This window comes from Pholcus phalangioides, unplaced genomic scaffold (genome assembly GCF_987345545.1).
Source record: "Pholcus phalangioides strain wild (caught in Gottingen) unplaced genomic scaffold, Ppha-v1.0 ptg000019l_1, whole genome shotgun sequence".
Classification (NCBI taxonomy): domain Eukaryota; kingdom Metazoa; phylum Arthropoda; class Arachnida; order Araneae; family Pholcidae; genus Pholcus; species Pholcus phalangioides.
The window spans coordinates 11,208,285-11,229,872 of NW_028301612.1; the positions used below are offsets into that span (position 1 = coordinate 11,208,285).

The 21,588-nt window shown below is 54.0% G+C and overlaps 14 non-coding genes across 14 annotated transcripts; all 14 read left to right on the forward strand.

Annotated features, from left to right (window-relative positions):
- Positions 1 to 6,163: 6,163 nt before the first annotated feature.
- Positions 6,164 to 6,349, forward strand: LOC149071333 (U2 spliceosomal RNA). The gene has a single exon (XR_016194926.1). It is a non-coding gene; the product is annotated as a U2 spliceosomal RNA (small nuclear RNA).
- Positions 6,350 to 6,865: 516 nt separating this feature from the next.
- Positions 6,866 to 7,057, forward strand: LOC149071334 (U2 spliceosomal RNA). The gene has a single exon (XR_016194771.1). It is a non-coding gene; the product is annotated as a U2 spliceosomal RNA (small nuclear RNA).
- Positions 7,058 to 7,570: 513 nt separating this feature from the next.
- LOC149071335 (U2 spliceosomal RNA) lies at positions 7,571 to 7,762 on the forward strand. Its single transcript, XR_016194772.1, has one exon. It is a non-coding gene; the product is annotated as a U2 spliceosomal RNA (small nuclear RNA).
- Positions 7,763 to 8,279: 517 nt separating this feature from the next.
- Positions 8,280 to 8,471, forward strand: LOC149071336 (U2 spliceosomal RNA). The gene has a single exon (XR_016194773.1). It is a non-coding gene; the product is annotated as a U2 spliceosomal RNA (small nuclear RNA).
- A 516-nt stretch (positions 8,472 to 8,987) lies between these two features.
- LOC149071337 (U2 spliceosomal RNA) lies at positions 8,988 to 9,179 on the forward strand. Its single transcript, XR_016194774.1, has one exon. It is a non-coding gene; the product is annotated as a U2 spliceosomal RNA (small nuclear RNA).
- A 515-nt stretch (positions 9,180 to 9,694) lies between these two features.
- LOC149071338 (U2 spliceosomal RNA) lies at positions 9,695 to 9,886 on the forward strand. The gene has a single exon (XR_016194775.1). It is a non-coding gene; the product is annotated as a U2 spliceosomal RNA (small nuclear RNA).
- Positions 9,887 to 10,402: 516 nt separating this feature from the next.
- On the forward strand, positions 10,403 to 10,594 carry LOC149071339 (U2 spliceosomal RNA). Its single transcript, XR_016194776.1, has one exon. It is a non-coding gene; the product is annotated as a U2 spliceosomal RNA (small nuclear RNA).
- A 514-nt stretch (positions 10,595 to 11,108) lies between these two features.
- Positions 11,109 to 11,300, forward strand: LOC149071340 (U2 spliceosomal RNA). Its single transcript, XR_016194777.1, has one exon. It is a non-coding gene; the product is annotated as a U2 spliceosomal RNA (small nuclear RNA).
- A 515-nt stretch (positions 11,301 to 11,815) lies between these two features.
- LOC149071341 (U2 spliceosomal RNA) lies at positions 11,816 to 12,007 on the forward strand. The gene has a single exon (XR_016194778.1). It is a non-coding gene; the product is annotated as a U2 spliceosomal RNA (small nuclear RNA).
- A 516-nt stretch (positions 12,008 to 12,523) lies between these two features.
- On the forward strand, positions 12,524 to 12,715 carry LOC149071342 (U2 spliceosomal RNA). The gene has a single exon (XR_016194779.1). It is a non-coding gene; the product is annotated as a U2 spliceosomal RNA (small nuclear RNA).
- Positions 12,716 to 13,229: 514 nt separating this feature from the next.
- On the forward strand, positions 13,230 to 13,421 carry LOC149071343 (U2 spliceosomal RNA). Its single transcript, XR_016194781.1, has one exon. It is a non-coding gene; the product is annotated as a U2 spliceosomal RNA (small nuclear RNA).
- Positions 13,422 to 13,936: 515 nt separating this feature from the next.
- Positions 13,937 to 14,128, forward strand: LOC149071344 (U2 spliceosomal RNA). The gene has a single exon (XR_016194782.1). It is a non-coding gene; the product is annotated as a U2 spliceosomal RNA (small nuclear RNA).
- A 515-nt stretch (positions 14,129 to 14,643) lies between these two features.
- Positions 14,644 to 14,835, forward strand: LOC149071345 (U2 spliceosomal RNA). The gene has a single exon (XR_016194783.1). It is a non-coding gene; the product is annotated as a U2 spliceosomal RNA (small nuclear RNA).
- Positions 14,836 to 15,350: 515 nt separating this feature from the next.
- LOC149071346 (U2 spliceosomal RNA) lies at positions 15,351 to 15,542 on the forward strand. Its single transcript, XR_016194784.1, has one exon. It is a non-coding gene; the product is annotated as a U2 spliceosomal RNA (small nuclear RNA).
- The last annotated feature ends 6,046 nt before the right edge of the window (positions 15,543 to 21,588 follow it).

The window sequence follows — 21,588 nt, forward strand, 5'->3', positions numbered from 1 at the left end:
AAAGGTTCTCTTTCCCTGTGGGTTTGGCTCACGTGGGACCTCTTAAAGGTCCCCTCCCTCTGGGTGGGTTACCGTGAGGCCTCTTCAAGGTCTCACACTCCTGGGCTTCGCGTGGCCTCTTCAGGGCTCCCCTCGGCGGGCAGAGGTCGCCGGACTGTGGAGTTGGTGAACGTTTGACACTAGCTCCAGAGTTCGGCGAGGTCTGTCCACCGAGAATTGGAGCTCCCAAGGGGACTAGTGGGATCTTCCCCCCCGGGTTTTTTAAGAGTCCCTTAAGGGCTCACCCCCCCCCCCGGGCTAGTTAGGACCTCCTAAAGGTCCTCCCCATTGGTATCAAGGTCCCTCTTAAAGGTTCCACGGTCCTAACGGAGTCTCTTAAAGCTCTCCAACCCCAACCAATGGGTCTCATGGGGTCCTTAAGACCCACTCTATCTCCCCTGCCCTGGTCACGGGCATATGCCGCCGATCGGGTCGTGCGTGGGGTGTGCCGAGCTACTCAGGAGCATCTACTCACAGCCTCAACTCATCTCAAAGATCACCTGCAAGTAGGTAACATCGAGTCTCTCTCTACTAACGGTCTCCATCTGCTAACAAGTCTAACAACTAACATCGTGGCAAACCGTGTCAGAAAAAGAGGAAGCCTACTAAGTGAGACGCTCAAGCCTCAATAATCGTTGGCAACACCTAATATGCCGAGAAACCTGAGAAGCGGGAGGGTATGTCAGACGCCGGATAGGGGCACGCACTCGCCCGGGTCGGCCCGCCGAGTGGTGTTGGAAGACAGTGATTTGGAGGAACGGGACAAGTTCCTTCACTCCTACGCGCTGTTCAGCTCGCCGGAGCAATCACCGACCAGCGCCCGCAGCAACGGGGACTCGTCCTCTGCGTTCAGTGGCACCAAGGTGACAAGTGCCGATCGCAGTGCAACGCTGAGGTATAGTGCCGGCTTGAATGCAGATGACACAGACCGCAGCTGTATATCGCCGTCCGTGATGTGGGCCAACGACGGGAACGGTGAGAGGTGCATTCTAGCTTCAGGTGAAGGAGGCCCGGTTCTCTCAGGAGACGAGCAGCACTACCCATCGGACAACTCTGACGTGTTGGTGATTGACACGAACTGTTACAGTGACACACCGGGTGAGAGTCGAACGCCGGAAATCCCTAGTGAGGAGTTGGAATGCTGCAACGGTGACTCTTCCGATCCCCCATCACCGGACAGGATGTTGGAGGATGACCTCGCCATCTCACCGGACTCCTCGCCGAGACACCAGAGAGGGTCCGACACCGAAAATGAAAGCGGGCAAGGAGCGCTATCCAACCCCCCAGTGGAGGTCTCGACACCGGAACTAGGGAGCAGCCCCTTCACGCTCCACTTTTCAGCAGAAGACGCCACCGCCGACTATACGCTGCTACCAGAAGGTCAGGGCTGCCAGGATATATGGGCAGCGGGGGGAACCCTGGCAAATAGGAGTGAATCCCATCGGACAAGGACCCCCCGAGACAGGGACGAGGTTGGTGAGTCTGACCCAAACGGGAGAGATGAGTCGGCTTCACTGGAAATGGCGCCCTGGGATACTGCTCGAATCCAGAACGAACGGGATCAAGTCAATGCTGAGCAACGCTCGGGGGCCGGCCTGCCCAGAGACCACTTCGACAGCTCAACACTGATAATCAATGCGGAGGTCGCTGACCTTGCGGACGGTTCTTCCTTGAGCAAGAGCTACTCATCTAGTGACGCGTCCACGCAAACCTCATGGGCAGCCAGGAAGAAGAAGAAAAAGAAGAGGAAGCAGACCGCGTCCAGGTCTCCGGAGCTAGTAGTGGCAGGCCCGTCCAGGGCAGCGACACAAACGGCTGCGTCACAAGGAATCACACTCCCACTGGCTCTCAGAACAAAGAAAGCGATGCAGGCACGGAACCAGCTCCCGGTGCCCGAAAGCCAGGTGCCCGAAAGCCAGGTGCTCCCGGAATCTCCCTCGTCACGGGATCATGTGGAGATCCCGGAGACCCAGGGCACAGTGTACAGAGCGGTGTCAACTACCTCAGGGACCACGATTGACACCGGCCCACTGACGCAAATGTTGGACTCATGCCGCACGGGTCGTCACCAGGCTCCCTCACCTGCACCCACCGGAGACGCTACGAACACGGCTTGGGCCCCGGCTGGTCTGCAAGATGCTGAAGAAGATCGGGGCATGTCGCAACATGGGACGTCGCAGTCACCGCCCGGCACGGACGCCGTGATAATTGACCGAGGCCCAGTCCCGGACAGTGCGCAAGCGACGCCGCTAGTGTGCCCAATGCGGGATGGGCTAGCCTGCGAAATCATCGACCGCACGTTCCACATGACATTCCCAGTCCCCAGACCGCTAGCCTGCCCAGTGGAGGGATGCAGTAGGAAGTTTCAATCCGTCACATGGACGGCAATGAAGCAATCGTTGCTGAGGCACCTACTCGCGGATCACAGCATGGACATAGCAACGTCGCGATTCTGGTGCAGCTCGTGCAGAGGAGCGGTGAAGAAGAGGTGTGTCGGCAATCACCCGTGCCTACAGAATCGCCAACTCCTCAGCCAGACCGAAGCTGCGCTCCAACACCGATGCGTGGAGTGTGATGCGGCGTTCGCGACGAGGAATGGCCTAAGGAACCACAGAAGGCAAAAGCACGCAAGTTCTAGGGGGCATACCCGAAGAGCGACCTCACCTCGGCAGCCGGAAGGAAGACGAACACCATCTGGGGCGCAAATCCGGCATCGCGGTGAGCGGCCGAGGGGCAACGCCACGCCGCTAGTGAATCCAAGCAACGCCGAAGACCCGGACTTGTCTCAACGGTCTAGGGCTAGCCCGTTGCCGGAAATGAGTACCAGCCTCGATGCTGACAATGGGGAAGACATGCAGGCTGACCCAATCGAGATCGCCTCCTTCACGGGGCAGGAAGAGGAAGCATCCGATACACCCCAAAGGGCGAATGAGGAGCCATCAGCACCCTTCGCAAGGAGAATTCGGGAGCTACTAACCGACTTCCGGCAGGAATCCTGGACGGAGTTCTGCGCTGTTGCCGACGAACTAGTCACTTTTGCCAGGAGGCACGTGGGGATCCCGGAGGAAGCAGAAGGGATGAATGGTGGAACTCGCCGGGCCAACGCCAACAACCACCGCGACATACAGCGCCTATACCGGCGTAACCGTCGCCGTGCCGTCAAGTTGGTGCTTGGGAAAGAAGATGAAAGGTGCTCCATCCCAGTGAATGAGATCGTGGATGTCTTCGCCGCGCACCAACCGTTCGATGCGAGCTCGCTACAGGGCATCGATTATCAACCAGCTACGGAACAGGTCGATCTCTCCCCCTTCTCCAGCACGGAGGTACTGCAGCGGCTGAAGAGGGCGGAGAACACGGCCCCGGGAAGCGATCGCCTCACGTAACAGCACTGGAGGGGGGTAGACCCGCAAGCCAAGGCCCTGACGGCAATTTTTAATGGCTGCCTGAAAGCAAAGCAAGTGCCGGCAAGCTGGAAGCAGTCAAGGACGATCTTAATACCGAAGGGGGGCAACAAAACGGACCCGAGGAATTGGCGACCAATCTCGTTGAACCAAACAATTTACAAGCTATTTGCAGGATGTCTAACGAGGCGCCTTCAGGTATGGCTGGAGGACCACTCCATCTTGTCACCAATGCAGAAGGGGTTCCTCCGCCACGATGGAGCATTCGAGAACAATTATGTTCTCGAACAGAGAATGCAAATGGCCAAGAGAACTGGGAAAGACCTCTGCATCATGTCCCTCGACCTGGCGAACGCGTTCGGATCCATCCCGCACGCAACCATAACCAACGCGCTCAACAAATGCGGTGCGGGCCCGACGTTCGTGAGCCTAGTATCGGATATGTACAACGGGGCACGCACCACCTACATCACGCAGAGCGAGTCATCCGAAGAGATAACCATACAACAGGGTGTGCGTCAGGGATGTCCCTTAAGCGGCCTGCTGTTTGATATGGCCATTGACCCGGTTTTGCGGGAAGTCCAGGGGAGCCATCGCGAGCACAAGATATTGGCCTATGCGGACGACATGCTACTACTGGAGAGTGACCCGACAGCCCTGCAAACCAATATCGACAGAGCGGTCGGCCTCGCGGATAGTCTTGGGCTGAAATTTAACCCAGCAAAATGTTTCTCGCTCCACCTAGGACACGCACCCCGGGGGTGTCGAGGCACACCGTTCAGTGTTGGAGGAAATCGGACCAGCGTGCTAGTCGATGGGGATCACAGGAAATTCCTGGGGAAGCCCACCGGTTTCCGGATAATCGAGGACTCCACCAGTATGGAAGGGATCACGCGCGCCGGGCTCGACATAATGACATCCGCACTCGCGCCATGGCAGCGGCTGGATGCCCTTAAGTCATTCTTCTATCCCTCCCTCCAGTATCAACTCCGCACGGCGCAGAGAAGCAAAGGAGCTTGGAAGAAGCTGGACGACAGGCTGCGTGCCGAAACAAAGAAGACGCTGTATCTGCCACCAAGGGGTAGTAATCACTACCTGTACGGCGACACGCAGAGGGGTCTTCTTGGGATACCGGAGGTGGCTGTGGACCATGATATCGCGAGTGTTGACGCCGCATACAAGTTGCTGACATCGCAGGACAACATCGTGAGGGAGCTAGCATGGTCCGATCTACGGGAATACGTCGAATGCTGCATACGACGAGAGCCGACACTACAGGAAACGGCTGACTTCTTGTCCTGCACCGCCTATCACCAGACGTCCAACCCTACCACGTCAGTCTGGTCGAGGGCGAGGATGGCAGCGCGGAACCTCGACGTTCAGTGGCAACTCGAGGAGAACCAGCAAGTGACTCTGACAACTGGCGTAAGCAGCATTACGGATCGTAAAGCGGTATTCCGTACTCTTAGATCCAGCCTTCGGAACCACCACGCCAGCAGCCTGGCAGACCTCCACCATCAGGGGAAGACATTCCACTCGTTCTCCAAAGCGAAGGCCTCGACGCACTTTCACAAGACCGGGGACTTCACGAGGTTCGCGGAGTGGAGGTTCATCCACCGGGCGAGGCTGGGCCTGGTGCCTCTGAACGGATATAAGCATGATGGGGACGAGCAAGCCAAGAGGTGCAGGCGGTGTGGATACCGGCAGGAGACGCTACCTCATGTCCTGGGACACTGCATGTCCTACAGCGCTAGGTATACAGCAAGGCACAACCTGGTCGTGGAGCGGATAAAGAAGGCGGCAGAAGGGAGATGGAGCGTGCTCTCCGAAAATCGACCAATTATGGGTTCGAACCTGCGGCCAGACTTGATCCTAAGGAGTGGGAACTCGCTAATGGTGCTCGACATCACTATTCCGTTTGAGAATGGTCAGGAGGCGTTCCAGCAAGCAAGAAGGATCAAAGAGGAGAAGTATGAGCCACTCATACAGCAGCTACGGACAAAGTACGAGCGGGTGCAATTTGCGGCGGTCGTAGTCGGGGCCCTGGGCTCCTGGGACCCTGCAAACGATCGCGCCATCGGCAAGTTGTGCTCCAGGACCTACTCTGCACTCATGAGGAAGCTGGTGGTGTCGGACGTCATCCGGGCTTCCAGAGACACCTACGTAGAATTTCTAACCGGTGTTAGGCAGATCTCACCGACAGGGCGGACGGATGCAGCGGCGGAAACGCGAGTCCAGACGAGAAGCGCGCGCAACGTGGAAGCTGATGAACCCAGACCGTGATGCTATCATAGAAAATGAACTCTCGCGAACTCTGGCGCATAGCGCTGAAGAATAGATGGTGTGTACAGCAAGATGCATGTGAGATACCGCAAAACGAATGTAATATACCGCAAAATGTATGGAAAATGCCTGGAGCGTATGAGAATGTATATAATTTCCTATAATGTATAGTATGTGCCGCATAGAGTTATGTACCGCAAATGTTTGTAATATAGTGTAAAATATTTATATCACACCGAAAGCGCATCTAGTGTACCGAAATGTATATATAAAGTCGCAAATGTGTAGAAACACCATGTAAAATTACCGCAGAGGAGCGTATATGTAACCGAGAAGCGCTGACATGTATCGGAAGAAAGTAATGTATAAGCAAAGGAGTGTAATGTCATTCCCTGAAGCACAGGTTGAGATCAAGACCCATATCGGGCCATGTATATAATTTCACTTGAAGCATTCAATAAATAGTTTTTAAATCTGTTCTTATCAGCTTAATATCTGGTACGTCTCCTACATGGGGACAAGATATTAAACTTATTTTTGGAACAGGGCGGAGTGCTTTCAGCTTGCTGAACCTCTGCCGCGGGTCCTCTCGATATTGCACTACCTTCGAGTTGGGCCCATCCTCATGAAATCAAGTAGACTCTGTGTTTTATTCATAATTTCGCAATAATCATACATTACCGGGGCGAAATAGACCGATTTGAAAGCGGTCGACGGAAAATTAAGGCCCGGCGCACGACCCTGGGACTTTTTTTTTTATTAAGGAGACGACGTGGATGCCACGTCCTTGTGAGGACGGGTCCACGCCGGTCGTTTCCTCGTTGTGCTGTGCGCTTCCGAAATGCTGCCGCGGGTCCCCTCGACGTCTCTCCCGTTCCTGGGTGCCCCCCCCCCCCCTTCTAGATCGAGAATGCAAGTAGATATTGGTCTCGCGTCGACATCTAGCGGTCGAACGTGCAACCCGGACGGAACGGCGCCCCGGGAGCCCAGGATACGTCGCACCTGAAAGCAACATCTGGTCGACAAGAAGTCGTCTCGTCTTCAAAATACGATCGAGTCTTCCGACGCTATTAAAACAGACCCCAGCCAGGACATTAATTATAGTTAATTGTGATCAAATTTTAATTCGCGTCTATCCCGTTATCGCTTCTCGGCCTTTTGGCTAAGATCAAAGTGTAGTATCTGTTCTTATCAGCTTAATATCTGGTACGTCTCCTACATGGGGACAAGATATTAAACTTATTTTTGGAACAGGGCGGAGTGCTTTCAGCTTGCTGAACCTCTGCCGCGGGTCCTCTCGATATTGCACTACCTTCGAGTTGGGCCCATCCTCATGAAATCAAGTAGACTCTGTGTTTTATTCATAATTTCGCAATAATCATACATTACCGGGGCGAAATAGACCGATTTGAAAGCGGTCGACGGAAAATTAAGGCCCGGCGCACGACCCTGGGACTTTTTTTTTTATTAAGGAGACGACGTGGATGCCACGTCCTTGTGAGGACGGGTCCACGCCGGTCGTTTCCTCGTTGTGCTGTGCGCTTCCGAAATGCTGCCGCGGGTCCCCTCGACGTCTCTCCCGTTCCTGGGTGCCCCCCCCCCTTCTAGATCGAGAATGCAAGTAGATATTGGTCTCGCGTCGACATCTAGCGGTCGAACGTGCAACCCGGACGGAACGGCGCCCCGGGAGCCCAGGATACGTCGCACCTGAAAGCAACATCTGGTCGACAAGAAGTCGTCTCGTCTTCAAAATACGATCGAGTCTTCCGACGCTATTAAAACAGACCCCAGCCAGGACATTAATTATAGTTAATTGTGATCAAATTTTAATTCGCGTCTATCCCGTTATCGCTTCTCGGCCTTTTGGCTAAGATCAAAGTGTAGTATCTGTTCTTATCAGCTTAATATCTGGTACGTCTCCTACATGGGGACAAGATATTAAACTTATTTTTGGAACAGGGCGGAGTGCTTTCAGCTTGCTGAACCTCTGCCGCGGGTCCTCTCGATATTGCACTACCTTCGAGTTGGGCCCATCCTCATGAAATCAAGTAGACTCTGTGTTTTATTCATAATTTCGCAATAATCATACATTACCGGGGCGAAATAGACCGATTTGAAAGCGGTCGACGGAAAATTAAGGCCCGGCGCACGACCCTGGGACTTAGTTTTTTATTAAGGAGACGACGTGGATGCCACGTCCTTGTGAGGACGGGTCCACGCCGGTCGTTTCCTCGTTGTGCTGTGCGCTTCCGAAATGCTGCCGCGGGTCCCCTCGACGTCTCTCCCGTTCCTGGGTGCCCCCCCCCCCCCCTTCTAGATCGAGAATGCAAGTAGATATTGGTCTCGCGTCGACATCTAGCGGTCGAACGTGCAACCCGGACGGAACGGCGCCCCGGGAGCCCAGGATACGTCGCACCTGAAAGCAACATCTGGTCGACAAGAAGTCGTCTCGTCTTCAAAATACGATCGAGTCTTCCGACGCTATTAAAACAGACCCCAGCCAGGACATTAATTATAGTTAATTGTGATCAAATTTTAATTCGCGTCTATCCCGTTATCGCTTCTCGGCCTTTTGGCTAAGATCAAAGTGTAGTATCTGTTCTTATCAGCTTAATATCTGGTACGTCTCCTACATGGGGACAAGATATTAAACTTATTTTTGGAACAGGGCGGAGTGCTTTCAGCTTGCTGAACCTCTGCCGCGGGTCCTCTCGATATTGCACTACCTTCGAGTTGGGCCCATCCTCATGAAATCAAGTAGACTCTGTGTTTTATTCATAATTTCGCAATAATCATACATTACCGGGGCGAAATAGACCGATTTGAAAGCGGTCGACGGAAAATTAAGGCCCGGCGCACGACCCTGGGACTTTTTTTTTTATTAAGGAGACGACGTGGATGCCACGTCCTTGTGAGGACGGGTCCACGCCGGTCGTTTCCTCGTTGTGCTGTGCGCTTCCGAAATGCTGCCGCGGGTCCCCTCGACGTCTCTCCCGTTCCTGGGTGCCCCCCCCCCCCCTTCTAGATCGAGAATGCAAGTAGATATTGGTCTCGCGTCGACATCTAGCGGTCGAACGTGCAACCCGGACGGAACGGCGCCCCGGGAGCCCAGGATACGTCGCACCTGAAAGCAACATCTGGTCGACAAGAAGTCGTCTCGTCTTCAAAATACGATCGAGTCTTCCGACGCTATTAAAACAGACCCCAGCCAGGACATTAATTATAGTTAATTGTGATCAAATTTTAATTCGCGTCTATCCCGTTATCGCTTCTCGGCCTTTTGGCTAAGATCAAAGTGTAGTATCTGTTCTTATCAGCTTAATATCTGGTACGTCTCCTACATGGGGACAAGATATTAAACTTATTTTTGGAACAGGGCGGAGTGCTTTCAGCTTGCTGAACCTCTGCCGCGGGTCCTCTCGATATTGCACTACCTTCGAGTTGGGCCCATCCTCATGAAATCAAGTAGACTCTGTGTTTTATTCATAATTTCGCAATAATCATACATTACCGGGGCGAAATAGACCGATTTGAAAGCGGTCGACGGAAAATTAAGGCCCGGCGCACGACCCTGGGACTTAGTTTTTTATTAAGGAGACGACGTGGATGCCACGTCCTTGTGAGGACGGGTCCACGCCGGTCGTTTCCTCGTTGTGCTGTGCGCTTCCGAAATGCTGCCGCGGGTCCCCTCGACGTCTCTCCCGTTCCTGGGTGCCCCCCCCCCCCTTCTAGATCGAGAATGCAAGTAGATATTGGTCTCGCGTCGACATCTAGCGGTCGAACGTGCAACCCGGACGGAACGGCGCCCCGGGAGCCCAGGATACGTCGCACCTGAAAGCAACATCTGGTCGACAAGAAGTCGTCTCGTCTTCAAAATACGATCGAGTCTTCCGACGCTATTAAAACAGACCCCAGCCAGGACATTAATTATAGTTAATTGTGATCAAATTTTAATTCGCGTCTATCCCGTTATCGCTTCTCGGCCTTTTGGCTAAGATCAAAGTGTAGTATCTGTTCTTATCAGCTTAATATCTGGTACGTCTCCTACATGGGGACAAGATATTAAACTTATTTTTGGAACAGGGCGGAGTGCTTTCAGCTTGCTGAACCTCTGCCGCGGGTCCTCTCGATATTGCACTACCTTCGAGTTGGGCCCATCCTCATGAAATCAAGTAGACTCTGTGTTTTATTCATAATTTCGCAATAATCATACATTACCGGGGCGAAATAGACCGATTTGAAAGCGGTCGACGGAAAATTAAGGCCCGGCGCACGACCCTGGGACTTTTTTTTTTATTAAGGAGACGACGTGGATGCCACGTCCTTGTGAGGACGGGTCCACGCCGGTCGTTTCCTCGTTGTGCTGTGCGCTTCCGAAATGCTGCCGCGGGTCCCCTCGACGTCTCTCCCGTTCCTGGGTGCCCCCCCCCCCCCTTCTAGATCGAGAATGCAAGTAGATATTGGTCTCGCGTCGACATCTAGCGGTCGAACGTGCAACCCGGACGGAACGGCGCCCCGGGAGCCCAGGATACGTCGCACCTGAAAGCAACATCTGGTCGACAAGAAGTCGTCTCGTCTTCAAAATACGATCGAGTCTTCCGACGCTATTAAAACAGACCCCAGCCAGGACATTAATTATAGTTAATTGTGATCAAATTTTAATTCGCGTCTATCCCGTTATCGCTTCTCGGCCTTTTGGCTAAGATCAAAGTGTAGTATCTGTTCTTATCAGCTTAATATCTGGTACGTCTCCTACATGGGGACAAGATATTAAACTTATTTTTGGAACAGGGCGGAGTGCTTTCAGCTTGCTGAACCTCTGCCGCGGGTCCTCTCGATATTGCACTACCTTCGAGTTGGGCCCATCCTCATGAAATCAAGTAGACTCTGTGTTTTATTCATAATTTCGCAATAATCATACATTACCGGGGCGAAATAGACCGATTTGAAAGCGGTCGACGGAAAATTAAGGCCCGGCGCACGACCCTGGGACTTTTTTTTTTATTAAGGAGACGACGTGGATGCCACGTCCTTGTGAGGACGGGTCCACGCCGGTCGTTTCCTCGTTGTGCTGTGCGCTTCCGAAATGCTGCCGCGGGTCCCCTCGACGTCTCTCCCGTTCCTGGGTGCCCCCCCCCCCTTCTAGATCGAGAATGCAAGTAGATATTGGTCTCGCGTCGACATCTAGCGGTCGAACGTGCAACCCGGACGGAACGGCGCCCCGGGAGCCCAGGATACGTCGCACCTGAAAGCAACATCTGGTCGACAAGAAGTCGTCTCGTCTTCAAAATACGATCGAGTCTTCCGACGCTATTAAAACAGACCCCAGCCAGGACATTAATTATAGTTAATTGTGATCAAATTTTAATTCGCGTCTATCCCGTTATCGCTTCTCGGCCTTTTGGCTAAGATCAAAGTGTAGTATCTGTTCTTATCAGCTTAATATCTGGTACGTCTCCTACATGGGGACAAGATATTAAACTTATTTTTGGAACAGGGCGGAGTGCTTTCAGCTTGCTGAACCTCTGCCGCGGGTCCTCTCGATATTGCACTACCTTCGAGTTGGGCCCATCCTCATGAAATCAAGTAGACTCTGTGTTTTATTCATAATTTCGCAATAATCATACATTACCGGGGCGAAATAGACCGATTTGAAAGCGGTCGACGGAAAATTAAGGCCCGGCGCACGACCCTGGGACTTAGTTTTTTATTAAGGAGACGACGTGGATGCCACGTCCTTGTGAGGACGGGTCCACGCCGGTCGTTTCCTCGTTGTGCTGTGCGCTTCCGAAATGCTGCCGCGGGTCCCCTCGACGTCTCTCCCGTTCCTGGGTGCCCCCCCCCCCCTTCTAGATCGAGAATGCAAGTAGATATTGGTCTCGCGTCGACATCTAGCGGTCGAACGTGCAACCCGGACGGAACGGCGCCCCGGGAGCCCAGGATACGTCGCACCTGAAAGCAACATCTGGTCGACAAGAAGTCGTCTCGTCTTCAAAATACGATCGAGTCTTCCGACGCTATTAAAACAGACCCCAGCCAGGACATTAATTATAGTTAATTGTGATCAAATTTTAATTCGCGTCTATCCCGTTATCGCTTCTCGGCCTTTTGGCTAAGATCAAAGTGTAGTATCTGTTCTTATCAGCTTAATATCTGGTACGTCTCCTACATGGGGACAAGATATTAAACTTATTTTTGGAACAGGGCGGAGTGCTTTCAGCTTGCTGAACCTCTGCCGCGGGTCCTCTCGATATTGCACTACCTTCGAGTTGGGCCCATCCTCATGAAATCAAGTAGACTCTGTGTTTTATTCATAATTTCGCAATAATCATACATTACCGGGGCGAAATAGACCGATTTGAAAGCGGTCGACGGAAAATTAAGGCCCGGCGCACGACCCTGGGACTTTTTTTTTTATTAAGGAGACGACGTGGATGCCACGTCCTTGTGAGGACGGGTCCACGCCGGTCGTTTCCTCGTTGTGCTGTGCGCTTCCGAAATGCTGCCGCGGGTCCCCTCGACGTCTCTCCCGTTCCTGGGTGCCCCCCCCCCCCCTTCTAGATCGAGAATGCAAGTAGATATTGGTCTCGCGTCGACATCTAGCGGTCGAACGTGCAACCCGGACGGAACGGCGCCCCGGGAGCCCAGGATACGTCGCACCTGAAAGCAACATCTGGTCGACAAGAAGTCGTCTCGTCTTCAAAATACGATCGAGTCTTCCGACGCTATTAAAACAGACCCCAGCCAGGACATTAATTATAGTTAATTGTGATCAAATTTTAATTCGCGTCTATCCCGTTATCGCTTCTCGGCCTTTTGGCTAAGATCAAAGTGTAGTATCTGTTCTTATCAGCTTAATATCTGGTACGTCTCCTACATGGGGACAAGATATTAAACTTATTTTTGGAACAGGGCGGAGTGCTTTCAGCTTGCTGAACCTCTGCCGCGGGTCCTCTCGATATTGCACTACCTTCGAGTTGGGCCCATCCTCATGAAATCAAGTAGACTCTGTGTTTTATTCATAATTTCGCAATAATCATACATTACCGGGGCGAAATAGACCGATTTGAAAGCGGTCGACGGAAAATTAAGGCCCGGCGCACGACCCTGGGACTTTTTTTTTTATTAAGGAGACGACGTGGATGCCACGTCCTTGTGAGGACGGGTCCACGCCGGTCGTTTCCTCGTTGTGCTGTGCGCTTCCGAAATGCTGCCGCGGGTCCCCTCGACGTCTCTCCCGTTCCTGGGTGCCCCCCCCCCCTTCTAGATCGAGAATGCAAGTAGATATTGGTCTCGCGTCGACATCTAGCGGTCGAACGTGCAACCCGGACGGAACGGCGCCCCGGGAGCCCAGGATACGTCGCACCTGAAAGCAACATCTGGTCGACAAGAAGTCGTCTCGTCTTCAAAATACGATCGAGTCTTCCGACGCTATTAAAACAGACCCCAGCCAGGACATTAATTATAGTTAATTGTGATCAAATTTTAATTCGCGTCTATCCCGTTATCGCTTCTCGGCCTTTTGGCTAAGATCAAAGTGTAGTATCTGTTCTTATCAGCTTAATATCTGGTACGTCTCCTACATGGGGACAAGATATTAAACTTATTTTTGGAACAGGGCGGAGTGCTTTCAGCTTGCTGAACCTCTGCCGCGGGTCCTCTCGATATTGCACTACCTTCGAGTTGGGCCCATCCTCATGAAATCAAGTAGACTCTGTGTTTTATTCATAATTTCGCAATAATCATACATTACCGGGGCGAAATAGACCGATTTGAAAGCGGTCGACGGAAAATTAAGGCCCGGCGCACGACCCTGGGACTTTTTTTTTTATTAAGGAGACGACGTGGATGCCACGTCCTTGTGAGGACGGGTCCACGCCGGTCGTTTCCTCGTTGTGCTGTGCGCTTCCGAAATGCTGCCGCGGGTCCCCTCGACGTCTCTCCCGTTCCTGGGTGCCCCCCCCCCCCTTCTAGATCGAGAATGCAAGTAGATATTGGTCTCGCGTCGACATCTAGCGGTCGAACGTGCAACCCGGACGGAACGGCGCCCCGGGAGCCCAGGATACGTCGCACCTGAAAGCAACATCTGGTCGACAAGAAGTCGTCTCGTCTTCAAAATACGATCGAGTCTTCCGACGCTATTAAAACAGACCCCAGCCAGGACATTAATTATAGTTAATTGTGATCAAATTTTAATTCGCGTCTATCCCGTTATCGCTTCTCGGCCTTTTGGCTAAGATCAAAGTGTAGTATCTGTTCTTATCAGCTTAATATCTGGTACGTCTCCTACATGGGGACAAGATATTAAACTTATTTTTGGAACAGGGCGGAGTGCTTTCAGCTTGCTGAACCTCTGCCGCGGGTCCTCTCGATATTGCACTACCTTCGAGTTGGGCCCATCCTCATGAAATCAAGTAGACTCTGTGTTTTATTCATAATTTCGCAATAATCATACATTACCGGGGCGAAATAGACCGATTTGAAAGCGGTCGACGGAAAATTAAGGCCCGGCGCACGACCCTGGGACTTAGTTTTTTATTAAGGAGACGACGTGGATGCCACGTCCTTGTGAGGACGGGTCCACGCCGGTCGTTTCCTCGTTGTGCTGTGCGCTTCCGAAATGCTGCCGCGGGTCCCCTCGACGTCTCTCCCGTTCCTGGGTGCCCCCCCCCCCCTTCTAGATCGAGAATGCAAGTAGATATTGGTCTCGCGTCGACATCTAGCGGTCGAACGTGCAACCCGGACGGAACGGCGCCCCGGGAGCCCAGGATACGTCGCACCTGAAAGCAACATCTGGTCGACAAGAAGTCGTCTCGTCTTCAAAATACGATCGAGTCTTCCGACGCTATTAAAACAGACCCCAGCCAGGACATTAATTATAGTTAATTGTGATCAAATTTTAATTCGCGTCTATCCCGTTATCGCTTCTCGGCCTTTTGGCTAAGATCAAAGTGTAGTATCTGTTCTTATCAGCTTAATATCTGGTACGTCTCCTACATGGGGACAAGATATTAAACTTATTTTTGGAACAGGGCGGAGTGCTTTCAGCTTGCTGAACCTCTGCCGCGGGTCCTCTCGATATTGCACTACCTTCGAGTTGGGCCCATCCTCATGAAATCAAGTAGACTCTGTGTTTTATTCATAATTTCGCAATAATCATACATTACCGGGGCGAAATAGACCGATTTGAAAGCGGTCGACGGAAAATTAAGGCCCGGCGCACGACCCTGGGACTTAGTTTTTTATTAAGGAGACGACGTGGATGCCACGTCCTTGTGAGGACGGGTCCACGCCGGTCGTTTCCTCGTTGTGCTGTGCGCTTCCGAAATGCTGCCGCGGGTCCCCTCGACGTCTCTCCCGTTCCTGGGTGCCCCCCCCCCCCTTCTAGATCGAGAATGCAAGTAGATATTGGTCTCGCGTCGACATCTAGCGGTCGAACGTGCAACCCGGACGGAACGGCGCCCCGGGAGCCCAGGATACGTCGCACCTGAAAGCAACATCTGGTCGACAAGAAGTCGTCTCGTCTTCAAAATACGATCGAGTCTTCCGACGCTATTAAAACAGACCCCAGCCAGGACATTAATTATAGTTAATTGTGATCAAATTTTAATTCGCGTCTATCCCGTTATCGCTTCTCGGCCTTTTGGCTAAGATCAAAGTGTAGTATCTGTTCTTATCAGCTTAATATCTGGTACGTCTCCTACATGGGGACAAGATATTAAACTTATTTTTGGAACAGGGCGGAGTGCTTTCAGCTTGCTGAACCTCTGCCGCGGGTCCTCTCGATATTGCACTACCTTCGAGTTGGGCCCATCCTCATGAAATCAAGTAGACTCTGTGTTTTATTCATAATTTCGCAATAATCATACATTACCGGGGCGAAATAGACCGATTTGAAAGCGGTCGACGGAAAATTAAGGCCCGGCGCACGACCCTGGGACTTTTTTTTTTATTAAGGAGACGACGTGGATGCCACGTCCTTGTGAGGACGGGTCCACGCCGGTCGTTTCCTCGTTGTGCTGTGCGCTTCCGAAATGCTGCCGCGGGTCCCCTCGACGTCTCTCCCGTTCCTGGGTGCCCCCCCCCCCCCTTCTAGATCGAGAATGCAAGTAGATATTGGTCTCGCGTCGACATCTAGCGGTCGAACGTGCAACCCGGACGGAACGGCGCCCCGGGAGCCCAGGATACGTCGCACCTGAAAGCAACATCTGGTCGACAAGAAGTCGTCTCGTCTTCAAAATACGATCGAGTCTTCCGACGCTATTAAAACAGACCCCAGCCAGGACATTAATTATAGTTAATTGTGATCAAATTTTAATTCGCGTCTATCCCGTTATCGCTTCTCGGCCTTTTGGCTAAGATCAAAGTGTAGTGGTTGTGATTGCCTAGGATCTTACCAGGAGAAGAGGTATCTGCCAGCGAAGTTCGACGGTGCTCCATCCAACATCTGATGTGCCACGCCCCATCGAAGTTCTGCCGCGGGTCCTCTAGCATCCGAAGCCAAGCCGATTCCTGCTCCACAGCGATGTCCGGCTAAAGGAAGACGAAGGCGTGCCTGAAACATGACCTGGTTGGCGGCTGATGACTCGTGACCACCCCTGCTCTCTTCTTCCCCCACTCCTCGTCGTGATCCCGGGAAAGGCATCTGTCACATCTCAGGCATTTCGGCCTAGCCGTCGTCCTTGGACCCTCGCCTCATTATATGGTTGGGCCTTGGGCGTGCGGTCAGCGGAAGTGCCTGTTAGCCAATCGGTGGTGTGGCAGTGTTCGGGTCAGCCTCGGAGCTTTGGCTACGCCTGGCGGACTGACTTGACACCTTTCCCTCGCGGGGCTGCCCCACATCCATAACTTGGGTTCGTCAGGATGACCTCTCGGGGTCGCTTGATGAATTCGGGTCTATGCATGATGCCCACTCGTGTTTCCCTCCCTCCCCTCCCTTTCTCGAGGCCTCTTAAAGGTCCTCAACTTCTTTCTCTCGGGACCTCTTAAAGTGTCCCACCCCCTGGTCTAGCGAGACCTATTAAAGGTCTCAACTCTCCCTGGGTTCTCGCGAGACCTCCTAAAGGTTCTCTTTCCCTGTGGGTTTGGTTCACGTGGGACCTCTTAAAGGTCTCTTCCCGCGGGGTTGGTAACCGTGGGACCTCTTCAAGGGCTCACAATCCTGGGACTTCGCGTGGCCTCTTCAGGGCTCCCCTCGTCGGGCAGAGTCCGCCAAATTGTGGAGTTGGTGAACTTTTGACATTAGCTCCAGGGTTTGGCGAGGTCTGTCCACCGAGAGTTGGAGCTCCCAAGGGAACTAGTGGGATCTTCCCCCCCCGGGTTTTTAAGAGCCCCTTAAGGGCTCATCCCCCCCCCCCGGGCTAGGTGGGACCTCCTAAAGGTCCCCCCCATTGGTATCAAGGTTCCTCTTAAAGGTTCCACAGCCCTAATGGAGTCTCCTAAAGTTCTCCAACCCCCACCAATGGGTCTAGCAAGGCTCTTAAAGCCTCTCTATCTCCCCTGCCCTGGTCACGGGCATTGGCTGCGGACTGGGTCGTGCGTAAGGCGTGCCTAAGCTGTCAGCCTGGATTTCGCCCTGAACGCCAATCGTCGAAGTGGTTCACGCAAAAGTAGGTAGTGGTTGATTGTTGCTAACGGTCCTAACACTAACCTGACTAACACCTAACCTGCAACAATGCCAAGAAGCCTACGGAGTGGGAAAATGCTGCGGACGCCAGGGTCTGCCCGTCGGATCAGCAGTGATGGCCGTGTTGCCGACGACTCTGAACTGTTCCCAGCATCATATGCTCTGTTCGAATCTCCAGAGAAAGTGAGGGCACACCTGGACTCTCCTCTGCCGCCTACGTCCGCCGAATCCAGCACAAGAGGCGATGCTGTCAACGAAAGCGATAGCTCACTGAGCGTCGAATCGGTAGGTCGCCTGACCATCGATATGGACGCAGTGGACCCGGTTAACAACACAGCATTCCAGTACTCACCGGATCGGGGAAACGACAGGGATAATGCCATCAAGGGAACGGAGGTACAAGAAGCGGAAAACAGCAGTTCCTTCAACCTACACTACACAGCGGATGAGACCACAGTGGTGAGCGCATCGCCTGTCTCAACCAAAGGGCGAACGCCGGATCGGTGTTCTGCAGTAAACGGAGAGAATGGTTCGCTCGAATCATCAGGCGCTTCCCCGGAACCCGCGCGGCCCGCTGCAGGCCTCGAACGGGACCTGTTCCTGTCAGCTGACTCGTCGCTGGTAAGCGTGTCGGAGGAGTCGGTTCTCGCCGCGGTCACCATCTTGGAAGAGCCCTTCCATTCAAGTAGGAGCTTGACGCGCAATCTGACGCCTGAAAACTCCACAGAAGGAAGTGACAACAGGACGAGACTGCGTGCCGGGCCCTCACCTGCCGGCGAGTCATGTACGGATCCCTCACCAACCAGTGTCGCGTCGACGTCCTCTCTACACAGCGATGCTGCGACGCAGACAGACAGGCCACGCCGGCTCAGGAAGAAGAAGAAGAGGAGGAGGAAGTTAAGGAAGAGGTCCGCAGTGAGAGCACCGGTCCTCATAGTTGCGGGCACATCGCGAATGCCAGAACCCCCTGCCCCATCGCAGTCGAGCGTGCTCCCGCTTGCCCACAGAACAAAGAAGGCGCTACAGACACAGGGCAACCTTCCAGTTCCGGAGAGTCAGCCGGATCAGCAACCACCGCCGTCGCCAGGTACGAATACCGTGGTGCCGGAGACACAGGGGGCGTTCACAAGACAGTCGGATGAGAGCCGTGAGGAGGCCGAAGATCGGATACCACGGTTTCCCCCTGGGACGGTTTCGCGAGTCGATGCCGGCCACCCTGCACTCCTGCCCACCCTGGGCGGGGACAGACCTTGCACCGGATCGCCGGAGCCCTGCTCGCGTGAGGTGATCGACAGCCAGGAAGCGGAGGTAAATGGAATCACCCAACCACCCCCCGCCACGGGGCCAACATCTCAGCAAAGCAACAGGGGACCTGGGGCGCAGGCAACGCGACCGGCCTGTCCAATGAGGGATGGTCGACCCTGCGAGATTATACGCAACGTATTTCACATGGCGTTCCCAGTGCCCCGGCCTTTGGCATGCCCGGAGGAGGGCTGTGACAAGAAGTTCCAGGCGGTAGCCTGGACTGCAATGAAACAGTCACTTCTTCGTCACTTGTTCGCGGACCACAGGATAGACATAGAGTCATCAAGGTTCTGGTGTTCCACGTGCAGGGGTGTGGTGAAAAAAAGGTGCGTACAGAACCACCCTTGCCTACGGGATCGCCCGCTCCTCTGCCAGACAGAAGCCGCGCTACAACACAGGTGCAGTGAATGTGCAGCGGCATTCGCCAATCGAGAGGGATTGAAAAACCACAGGCGGCAAAAACATCCGCGTAACGCCAGGCGATACCAAGGTCCGCTGACATCTCAACACCAGGAGCAGCGGGGCGAAGTGCCAACAAGAGCGACCCTACAACCACAGCTGGCTTCTCGAGCCAACGCGAACAGTAGGCGACCAGCGGTGCCTAACCCGTCTGCCACAAGTCCACCTAGCGACGCAGTCGGCCACTTCACGCCGTCGCCGAGTCAACCGGCGGAGTACTCGCCCATCGTGGTGGACGACCCGGACGACCAGCTCACAGAGGGGCCAATAGCGGGGGAGACAAGTGGAGGTCTGCAGCCGCCCCCGACGGTCGACCCACAGGAGGAGAACTCGCCGTCCGGCCCATTCATTCCTGTCCTGCGGGAAGCTGTAGCGGGATTGAACAACTGGAATTGGCAGTCCTTCGCGGACCTGGTGGAGGAGTTTACGGTGTTCGCGCAGAGCCATGTGAAGCTGCCCGAGGTTCGGAGCCGCGCGGGCCCAAGTAGGGCGATAAACCCCAACAACCACCGGGATATCCAGAGGCTGTACCACAGGAATCGTCGCCAAGCCGTCAAGAAGATCCTGGGGGCCGACTCAGCGCGCTGTACTCTCCCACTCCAGGTAATTGTCGACAAATTCCAGTCGCAGAGGACGTTTGATGGAGACTCGCTCGCGTCCATTGACCACCCGAACCCAGCGCCGACGCCGATGGATCTCAACCCATTCACAGCGGAAGAAGTGCTCCTGAGGCTAAAAAGGGCTGAGAACTCAGCACCCGGGCCGGACAGACTAACGTATAGGCACTGGCGGGGAGTTGACCCAGACGCAAAGGCCCTAACAGCAATATTCAACGGCTGTTTGAGGGCGCGGAGGATCCCAGACAGCTGGAAGAAATCACGCACAATATTGGTGCCAAAGGGAGGGGATCCGAACCAGATTAATAATTGGAGACCGATCGCGCTGACGGCGACGATCTATAAGTTGTTTACAGGATGCATAGGGAGAAGATTGACCGCTTGGATGGAGGAGCACAACATCCTATCGCCGTCCCAGAAGGGATTCCTCCACCAGGACGGGGTCTTCGAAAATAACTTCATCCTCGAGCAGCGGACTCAGCTGGCGAGAAGGTCGAGGAAGGAAATTTGTTACATGTCGCTCGACGTGTCCAATGCTTTCGGCTCGATCCCTCACCGTACAATGTGGCACATGATAGAGAAGGCCGGTGCCGGCACGCCGTTCCTGCAATTAGTGAAGAATATTTACGCAGGCGCTACAACAAGCTACATCTCGGACGGGGGTAACTCGGAGGATCTCCCGATGTCCCAAGGCGTGCGACAGGGATGTCCGCTAAGTGGTCCCCTCTTCAATCTAACGGTGGACCCCATCCTCCGGGCAGTGCAGCGTGATGATCCCGTCCACAACACTCTGGCCTACGCTGACGATATACTGCTACTAGCGGATAGCCCCTCAGCCTTGCAACAGCACACCGACACTGCATGCAGGGTAGCGGCGCAGCTAGGCTTGGCAATGAACCCAAGCAAGTGCTTCGCACTACATCTGGGTCACTCACCGGCCGGGTGCAGGAACACGATCTTCACGGTCAATGGTCAGCCCGCTACCACAATCACGGATGGCTGCCACCGTAAGTTTCTGGGGAAGCCGGTGGGCTTCAAGCTTCTCCCGGACGAGAGCTCGCTGGACCGGTGCATACAGGTGGGGAAGGACCTACTGTCATCGTGCCTCGCTCCCTGGCAGAGGATCGACGCGGTAAAGTCGTTCTTCTTCCCTTCGATCCAGTTTGCACTCAGGACGGACCAGAGAAGGAAAGTCGATTGGCGGAAAGTTGATGAGTCACTCCGCCCGTTGGTAAAGAACACACTCTCTCTCCCTGCTCGAGCGGCAAATGCGTACTTGCATGGGGACGCAAAGAAGGGCCTCTTTGGAATACCGGAAGCGTCAATCGATGCCAACATCGCTGAAATCGACGCGGCCTTCAAGCTGCTTACGTCAAAGGATGACATAGTAAGGTCTGCGGCGTGGGAGGACCTACGAAGTTTCGTGGCAGCATGTCTGAGGAAGGAGTCGCCGTCAATGGCCGAAATCAACGGCTACTTATCCAGGTCTTCGGCGAGGCAGATATCCCAGCCAACTACGTCAGTGTGGTCCAGGGCAAGGATGGCCGCCGATCACCTGAAGTTGGAATGGGAGCTAACAGAGGATCAACAGGTGGCGGTGAAAATAGACGACACGACGGTGTCCGACAGAAGGGCGGTATTTAGATCGCTCCACCAAGTGGTCAGGCAACGCCACACCGACGAATTAGCCTCCATGCCACACCAAGGCAAGACGTGGCATTGCTACGGGAAGGCAAGGCCGTCGTCTCACTTCCACCGTGAAGGGTCGTTTACCCGTTTCGCGGACTGGAGGTTCGTGCATAGGGCCCGCCTCGGGCTGGTGCCCCTCAACGGCTACAGGCACGGGGGTGATCCGTCG